Below are 10,754 nucleotides of genomic sequence, written 5' to 3'. Positions count from 1 at the left end.
TCACACTTTACCTTTAATTAGTAATTAAAGGGGCCTTTTCACAGATTTCGTCATTTTTTAACTTATTCATTAAATGCTTTATATCGATAAATGTAAACATTGGATCGTAAAAGCTCCAGTAAAAAATCAAGAATAAAATTTAAAAAAGGAATAGGACATTGCCCGGACCACATTTCGAACCAGTGACCCCTGGAGTCCTGCCAGAGTCCTGAAGTAAAAACGCTTTAGCCAACTGAGCTATTCCGCCGAGTACACATATACGTATCGTATTTTATACCATATATAAGCAATCTTCGTAGTTTCACAAAATTTAACGACAAAAACAGAACTCTCCAAATTATTCAATCGTTTCGCGTTGCAACGCTTTATAATTTTTAGGTTTTAAAATCGTCAAAAGATGCATATAATGGCTATATTAGACCATGGTAAATGTTCGGTATTACTGTTTCCTCACAAATATCATAACTAAAACGAAAATGTGCGATTCTGAAACAATTTTTTTCAATTTTGTCAATTTACCAAAGCGTGAAAAGATCTCTTTAAAGACGTGCTCACTCTTTTAGCATTCGTGTAATTATCAACATCAATCAATATTTATGTTATTAATAGCGCACCAGATGTGCAAACATAAGCCATTGTTGTCTACAATTATAACGATTATCACACTTTACCTTTAATTGGTACTTACAGACGTGTTAATCCATTAGGGTATATTATCAATTAATGTTATAGATAAGATCAATCAGTAGGTGTCATAAATAAGGCGTATCCAATATGCAAACGTACGAGTCACTTATTCGAGTGTCATACCCCCAATGCAATTATAATATATTTCATCACGCGGCATGTATTAAATTAAATAATTATGTTATAAAAGTGTATTACCGTTTTCACCACGCGGCATGTGTTAAATTTAATAATTATGTTATAGATATAAGAAGATATTGGAATTCATTGAAACCAAACTTCACGTGCAAAACGCTAAATCCGAGGTAAAGTTGCATAGGGCACATCGTGTAGGCCGATACCAGCCAAATAAAGTGCGCCCCATTGTCGCCAAGTTCGCGTATTACCCGGACAGGGAGAGAGTCCGAAAGGAGTCAAAGCAGCTTAAAGGTACCCCGTTCGGAATATCCGAACAATATCCAAAGGAGGTAATGGATGTTCGTCGAAGGCTGATACCAATTATGAAAAAGGCACGAGCCGAGGGCAAGGAGGCGTTCCTTAAAATTGACAAACTATACATTAACAAACAAGTGTATGTGGAATAGGACGGTCGTGAGAATGTCGTTAAAATTGTCACGTGGAATGTGGAAGGACTAAGTGCACTTAAATGTTCTAATAGTAAGTTTACAACTTTTCTTTCCAATCATGACATTATATGCTTAACTGAAACCTGGACAAATAAAGATTCTACAATAGATTTAAAAGGCTACAGCAAACCAATTCATTCTTATAGACGATTGCAACACCGTAGAGCGAAGCGCTCAAGTGGTGGTATTATTATTTATATTAAAGATTCTATTCGTAAAGGTGTCATATTAGTAAAAAATGATATTGATTGCATTGTTTGGCTAAAATTAGATAAGCTGTTTTTTAATATTGAATTTGATGTATATCTATGTGTTGTATATATTGCACCAGAAAATTCCCCTGTTCATTCTTTGTATACCTATGATATTTTTGAAACGATTGAGTGTGATATTAATTTTTATCAAACTAAAGGTAAAGTGTTTTTAACGGGAGATACAAACTCGCGAACGGGACACAAAGCAGATTACATCGAAAATGACAGGTATATAAGCGATATTGATTTTGTTTCCGACCCAGATATTGAAACCCTAATCCCGCGTTCAAATTGTGACCCAGTTACGAATCGATTTGGCGACTACTTGTTAGACATATGCAAAGCAACCAATATTCGTATCGTGAATGGACGGTTACATAACGACTACAATTTAGGGAATATAACATGCTGTACACATAATGGTGAAAGCGCGGTAGACTATTTATTAACTGCGCGTACAAATTTCAGTGATATTTTAGATTTTACCGTTAACAATTTCACGGAATTCTCTAATCATGCGCCGCTAACATTTAATCTCCGCACGAATAACGCGGGTTTAACAAGTAATAGTAATCCGATTGTTTATTTTAAATGGAAACCAGAGAACAAATGCGATTTTGTGCGTGATGTATCGTGCGATGTACAGAATCTGGAACAAACTTTATTATCGCAAATTGATTCAAACGCTGACCCTGATATTTTAGTGGGAGAATTCTCAAAATATTTAAATTTAAAGGGGGGAAAATATTTTAAGCGCATTATAAAACCTGAAAATAACCGATTTTTATATGCTGATAAAAATAAACAAAAATGGTTTAATGAAGAGTGTAAAAACAAACAATCTCAGCTAACAAGAGCTTTATACGAGTACAATCTAAATAAAAATGAACGTACGCGAGAACAAATGATTTCTATGAAGAAGGATTACAAGTATGCATGTAGGAAAACAAAATTAAAATATAACAGTGACCAAAGCAAGCGAATGAATAATATGAGACGGAAATCACCTCGTGAATTTTGGAAACTGTTCAAGCGAAAACCTTCATCACAAATCTCAGACACGATACCGTTAAGCGAATTTAGTGATTATTTCAGTAAATTAGCCGACGAAAGCAGTGTAAATCAAAATTCTTTTGACGCCGAAACTTTCTTAAATGAATTTGACAATAGGCAAAACACACACCCGTCGTACCCCGAATTAGATAACCCCATATCGATAGAAGAAATAATAAAGGCAACAAAACGATTGAAACACAATAAAGCGCATGCGCAGGACAATATAATATATGAATATTTTACTGAAACAATACATGTGATTTCAAAGCCGCTTGAAATATTATTTAATTACATAATGGATAAAAAGTGTTTTCCACGCAGCTGGGCGTCCGGAGTTATCATACCAATACATAAACGTGGCGACATTACAGACCCAAATAACTATCGGGGAATTACGTTAATTAGTTGTTTTGCCAAACTGTTTACAAGTATACTTAATGAACGTCTTAAACAATGGGCGGAAACTAATGACATTTTAACGGATGCGCAATTCGGCTTTAAACCAAACTGTAGCACAGTAGATGCAATATTTATTCTTAATGCCCTCATAGAAAGACAGTTGCAGAATAAAGAAAAACTATTTTGTTGCTATATTGACTACCGGAAAGCATATGACGTCATCAATCGCGGTCAATTATGGAGTAAAATGATTAATATGGGCATCGATGGTAAACTCTTGACCCTTATTCGATCCATGTACAATGAAGTCAAATTACAGGTTAAACACATGGGTTCACTGTCAGACATATTCAATAGTAACGTTGGTCTATTTCAGGGGGAGATAACCTCGCCCATATTGTTTTCACTCTTTATTAATGACATCGAATTAAGTCTGCAGAATGGAATAAACGCCGGCATGACATTAGAACAAATATCTATCTATCTCTTATTATTCGCAGACGACGCGGTTTTATTTTCTGAAACACAAGAGGGTCTTCAAGAGTCATTATACAATTTAGAAGCCTACTGCGATAAATGGAATTTAACAGTTAACATTGAAAAAACAAAGGTCATGGTATTCCGAAAAGGGGGTTCAATCAGTAAAGCATTCAAATGGACTTATAAAGGTCAAGAACTAGAAATTGTGAATAATTTTAATTACCTTGGAATTGTGATGTCAAGTGGCGGATCGTTCGTGCCCGCAACAAATACACTTTATGGCAAAGCATTAAAAGCGATGCATTCTTTGTTCAACCTAACGAAAGATATGAACGTACCCATAAATATCATGTTTAATTTATTTGACGCATATGTTTCATCCATTTTAAACTATAACTGCGAAGTTTGGGGATCCATCAAAGCGGAAAATATTGAACGCGTTCACCGTAAATTTTGTAAAAGACTATTGAACGTAAAAATGTCAACAAATTCACTATCGCTATATGCCGAAGTTGGTCGATTTCCCTTGCATATCGACAGATATGTCAGGATGGTTAAATATTTTTTGAAATTACATACTGTGAAACAGGGAAATTGTATTCTTAAACAAGTTGTAGTTTTACAAAGATTAGAAATTGAACGTAAAAATAATGCTAACAATTGGTCATCGAAAATACGGGACATTCTTAACCAAACCGGTTTCACCGATGTATGGCTATTCCCCGAATCTGTTAACAATGATCACTTTATCCCGTTATTCAAAAACAGATTACGAGACCAGTATATTACCAACTGGGATGTCAGTGTGACGTCGTGTAGCTCAATGATCCTATATAAGGAACTCAAACCGGTTTTTGAAAGATCATCGTATCTTGATATTGTTGTCAACAAAAAACATAGGAACATTATTGCAAAATTACGTTTGTCCTCTCACAAATTATTCATAGAAACGGGCAGACACCAGAATATTGACAGAGATCAACGCAAATGTATATTATGTAACCTTAATGACATCGAGGATGAATTTCACTTTGTTCTTAAATGTCCTTATTATAATGATGTTAGGAATGCATTAATTCCGAACTATTATAGAATCCGGCCAAATATGTTCAAGTTTATTAAACTACTTAATAGCTCAAACAAAACTGTATTAAGAAAGCTAGCCATGTATTGTTTAACATGCTTTAAAATAAGAGAAAATGTCATATATATGTAGTGTTAAATACAAATACATTTTTACAAAAAAATAAGGTCAGAAATATGTAATTATACCTATATTTGTAAACCTATATGCATAACATTGTGTGACCACTGTGTATTAAACCCATCCATGTACCATTCTCACGAAATATGTTCACGAACTATGTTTATTTCGTGTTTATTTAGATTATTTATTCTTTAAAATGATGTGTGTTTTTGTGTGTACTTCAACGCATGCTGTTATTTATATGTATGTTAATGACGATGAGCTTCACATGCTTAAGTCAAAAATAAACTATTCTGTTCTGTTCTGTTCTGTTCTGTTCTGTTATAAATGTTTATTACCGTTTTCACCACGCGGCATGTATTAATTTTAAAAAATTATGTTATAATTTTGTATTACCGTTTTCACCACGCGGCATGTTTTAAATATAGTAAGTATTAATTTACAACTTTATTAAAATATATTCTGTCCATTAAAGTGCATGTTTGCGTGATGCGTACTGCTTAAATGAATAGTTCATGACAACATTAAAATGAATTTAAAATCTGAGAGTAATAATAACTATTGCAAAAATATGACACAAACGTTTCATTTCCCGTTTTATTAATTTTAACACATTCATAGTACAATGGTAGCACAGTATTGTAGTATATTCGTGTTCAATAATAAGGTACATGACGAAAAGAAACATGTGGTCCGTATGGTCCGATAATCTGGGCCGTATGGTCCGCCAACCTGGGCCGTATGGTCCATGGTCCGTATGCCGTAGCACATATGCTCATGTAGCTACCATGTGTGTAAGTTTCAAGGTTCTAGTGCTAATAGTGTAGGAGGAGATAGTGGACAACCACGCCCACCCAACATTTTGTTTTAATATAACTTCTTCATTTATTAACCAATTTACTTCATACAAAACATCTCATATGACAACACTGTCTATCTCGACCATCCATGTCCACATTACCCACCCCAGGGCCATTGATAAAGGTAAAGGCAGCTTGGTTCCCGTCCTCTTTCAAATTTATCGAGAGGTCCACAGTTACTACTTCCCCGTACCCCCAAATGATTTTTCGTACCCAAAATTTTTCTTATCCATTTTTTTCATACCCAATTTTTCATTCGTACCCGAAATTTTTTTTCGTACCGAAATTTGTTCCTACCCAAAAAATTCTTTCCCAATTTTTGTCGTACACTTATTATTTGGTACACAAATGTTTTTTCATAACCAAATTTTTTTACCCAAATTTTTTCGTAACCAAATTATTTTTCGTATCCAAATTTTTTCACACCCAAATTTGTTCGTACCCACATTTTTTTCGTACCCACATTTTTTCGTACCCAAAGTTTGTTTCGTACCCATTTTTTGTGTACCCAAATGTTGTTTTGTTCCGAAAAAAAATTGTACCCAATTTTTGTGTTTCGTACCCAAATGCTATTTCGTACCCACATTTTTTTTTCGTACCCACATTTTTTCATACCCACACTTTTGTGTACCTCATTTTTTCGTACCCACATTTTATTTCGTACCTTAATTTTTGGGGGATATTTTTTTGTACCAATTATTTTTTCGAACCCTATTTTTTTCGTACTCAAATCTTTTGTCGTACCCTAATTTTGTTTCTTACTCATTGTTTGCATATTTCTTCGTACTCAAAATGTTCGTACCCAAAATTTGTTTGTACCCAAGTTTGTTTTAACATAACTTCTTCATTTATTCGCCAATTTACCGGTACTTCAAATTAATACTGAACATCTCTTATGACAACACGGTCTATCTCGACCATCCATGTCCACATTACCCACCCCGGGGCCCCAACAGCATAGGCCTTGCCTAGACAAAATTGCCTTTCAATATAACATCTATGCGGCGTGGGGATTTGCTTCGGCCTCTGCCGCGCCACTTCTAGTTATAACTCAGATGCAGCCTGTTGAAATTGATCGCCCATATCAGCCTCTATGATATAAATTAATTCAGCAGTAATGAGGCTTATCAGTTATTACATTATAGCAGGTTAAGGGTTGAATATATTGACTAAATTCAGTTAAATAAATTTATAAAACATTTACATTTAACTGTTTTTAATATTTGTTCATGTTTCCACCAAACTTCAAAATGTGAGCTGTTTCTGATTAATGATGATGGGCATTGTGTAATGAGGTGTTTTAGTAGATGATGCTATTTAACATGTACAACACAACATATGAGCATTGAACTTATATATAACGCAGTCCATTATACATGTAAAAACGAAGGTTTGTGGCTGATATTGGAGTTACATGGTATGTTTATTGTATCACGAAAACCTATTTAAACGGGAAATTCAAGTAAGGACAAGTGTGATATTGTTTTTAATAATAAAACAAAGAATACATGCATTGTGTCGCATTGAAGACTATGATCTAAAGGGGCCTTTTTTTGGTAAATTGACAAAATTAATATAAAAAAAGTTGTTTCAGATTCGCAAATTTTAGATTTAGTTATGGTATTTGTGAGGAAACAGTAATACTGAACATTTACCATGCTCTAATATAGCCAGTATATGCATCTTTTGAAGATTTAAAAACCTGAAAATTATAAAGCGGTGCAACGCGAAACGATTGAATAATTTAGAGAGTTCTGTTGTCGTTATATTTTGTGAAACTACGAGAATTACTAAAGTATAAATGCATCGTGCATTGTATGCGGAAGGATGGTAGAGGGGTCCAGGTAGGAGACTTTTTACGCCTGGGGTCAATGGTTCGAGCCCTGTTGATGGTTACTTTTTTATTTTTTTATTTTATTCTTGATGTTTACTGGAGCTGTTTAGAGCAAATGTTTACATTTATCAATAGAAGGCATTTAATGACAAACTTCAAAACATGCCAACATCTGTGAAAAGGCCCCTTTAAGAATTGTTACAAGTTGGCATATATACTAGTACATGTATATGAATATTGGCGAAAGGAAACTAACCCAGCCAGAAACATGACGAGAATGAAGATGTTTTGAATGGTTACCTCAGTTGCTTAGACGCAGAAGAAAGATAGCAGAAGCAGAGCTCTGATGTGATAACAAAATTAAGACAAACAACAAAAAATTTAAACACTATATGCTTAGATAAATCACTATTACAACGTTGTTCAGTGTTTTCTAAAACAAGTCGCCAGTAACCCGTCGGATCATCATGCACCGATGGGGCTATACACTTCTCTTCATTATATAGTCCATGTAATGTGAACTTATACAATCTTAAATACAGTAAGCATCAAAATAAAACATAAATACTGGCTCACGTTCCGAAGTGTCTCAGTTATGAAACTAAGTAAATTGTATGTATGTATGCAAAAACGAAACTTTCGTCGGACAAATGTTGCCTTTATAATAATTTTCCACAATATAAGTATTTACTGTTGGACAAAACAGTAGTGTCGTTGTTATTATCTCATTTGCACGCAGTACATATATATGTAAATAAAAACGTAACTTGTTCCGGTTATCTAACAATAACACTAAGTGCCTTTGTATGTAAAGCCCGCATTACACCAAGCAGTCCCTTTGGAAATGGTACCCGGCGGAGTTATACTCCCAGGCATCCTCGGCGCCAGTTTTCGCGTTTGCAGACAGGTAGCACGTGCGGAAATGTGGGAACCAGTCGAACGAGCGGCAGACGAACGACTTCTCGAGCGCGCATGTTTCTGCGCATGTGACGAGCGTCGTAGCGTTAAGAACGCGGTCGTTGAAGCCTCGGATGATCCACAGAGGAACAGACTGGTAGGTGCTGCCATACTCCGTACAGCTACCGACGCAGCTCTGTGTACCAAGGTTGTAACTGAGTCCGAGACTACACTGACATTTTCCGACCCTGCACTCGCTGTTTGGGGTGACGCATTCCCCACTGGTGTCGATACATTTGGAACCAACGCCCCCGTAGAGAACTGCCCCGTTTGCATTGACCTTGACAAAAGCGGATCTGTTGACCCGTGCAATGTTATCGGCGACCTTTTCCAGCTGAACGTTAGAGAGTTTTTTTAGACTGTCGATGAATGTGTTGGTCTCCATCACCTTTTTCTCCATTCCTTGCACTTCTGTTACCGCGGAATTCCGTATAGGACCGCTGCGACCTTTCCGTCGTTTAATTGCGGTCACGATCACACCTATCGCTTCGTCCATCTTTTCAAGCTGCGTTAGGAGTTGCTTGTTATCATCGGCCTCGGTGGACTTTTGCCCTAAAAGATCCGTAACTTTGTTCTTGATATCAATTTCGTCTTGTTTATATTGCTCGAGTGTTTCCTCCATTTTGTCAATTTTGTATTCAATTTCATCTAATACTCTCTTTTGACTTACATGACCAAGTATCAGTCCAAAACACACCGACCAAATTATGATATGATAATTCATCTTGTTTCAATATCTATCTGCTTCCAGATATACTGCAGAAGTTTCTATAAATATTAAAATATGACTAGTGAAACGCAACTAGCAAACCCATTTGAGATATCCGGAAATTGCATCTTAATTACTTAAAGGGTGTGTACGTACTTTAGTGTATTTTTCTCTTTGTGTACACGAACACCACAATAGCTAGTCATACGATGCATTCCCTATTTGTTTCATCGCTCGTTGTTTAAAACAAAAAAAATGATAATTCAATGCGGAAGTTGAGGTATGCAGATAATAATGGCCAAACAACCAATAAAATATCGGGAAAATACTAGTACCGGTATATCAAGAAATAGGTATAACCACAGGTGTTGAGCGCGTGGCCAATTCACTTTAAAACTATCAATATGTTATAAAACAATTTTCATCATCAGAAATTTGTTTTTGGTCAAAATGATGAAAATTTTTGTTTTATTGATAGTTTTAAAGTGACTTGACCACGCGCCCAACACCTGTGGGTATAACGAGTGTCGACTTTTAATTGTTAATCAGTGATTTGGTAACTACATGACATTCAAGTACATGTATCCGAGTTGTTGTTATTTCCTAATCACACATGGCACAGGTCGTGCACTATGTTTTTAATTTATTTTATTAGGCACTATTACAATATATGTATGCAAATGTCAGTGTTTTTTTTTACTAAATATTGTTTTATGTAAAACCCGACCCGACTTATTCAGTGGGTAGAGGACTGTAAGTCTTGGCATTTCTATGCACCATGATTTCAATGCCGCCGGAATGCTACGAGGGATATTGCGTTTACTTGCGGTCGTGAGGTCTCTCTTAGCACTAGTAAATCGCTTAGATAAACTGAATCTATCCAAATTTAGTTTGAGTAGGTGCACTCACAATGATAAGATAAGTATATGCTGAAACAGTGATCTTTTAAAACAAACAAGTTAGTAAATATATCGTACATTGTTCAGTATTTACTACCGCGGATTGATTTATTTATTTTCGGACCACTTCATTTTAATATGAGACGTGTTCTGAGAAAACTGGGCATAATGCATGTGCGTAAAGTGTCATCCCATATTAGCCTGTGCAGTCCGCATAGGCTAATCAGGGACATCATTTTCGGCCGAAACTTGATTTTCGGTAAGGAGGGACTTCCTTGAAACTAAAAATATCATAAAAGCGGAAAGTGTCGTCCCTGATTAGCCTGTGCGGACTGCACAGGCTAATCTGGGAAGACACTTAACGCACATGCATTAAGCCCAATTTTCTCAGAACAAGACGCATATGTCCATCCGAAATCCAGGTGCAAAGCTACGCACTGTAACGTGGTTTTTCAAGTACTTTCTTTTCCATTAATATTTCTACATATATGTGCTTATTTCAAAGCGGTTATGACATTACGAGTAGCACTTTCGGCTCTCGAGTATTATTTAATTTTCAAAATAAAATACTGCTTTTTAAAAGCGAATGTTAAACACAAATAATATATACATAATTGTTATTTAACACGCATTCAACAATAAAAAACTATACATACGCATGACATTCTCTTAGAACAGGCTTATTTGCATGCAACATTTCTTCGATCACGAGCAAATGCAATCCTCTAAACGGGTTATTACCTATTATTAAACTATCATTACCGTATACATTCATATCACAGCTAC

The sequence above is a fragment of the Dreissena polymorpha genome, chromosome 15 (genome assembly GCF_020536995.1).
Source record: "Dreissena polymorpha isolate Duluth1 chromosome 15, UMN_Dpol_1.0, whole genome shotgun sequence".
In the NCBI taxonomy this organism is placed as follows: Eukaryota; Metazoa; Mollusca; class Bivalvia; order Myida; family Dreissenidae; genus Dreissena; species Dreissena polymorpha.
Note: the sequence above shows the minus strand (reverse complement) of the source record.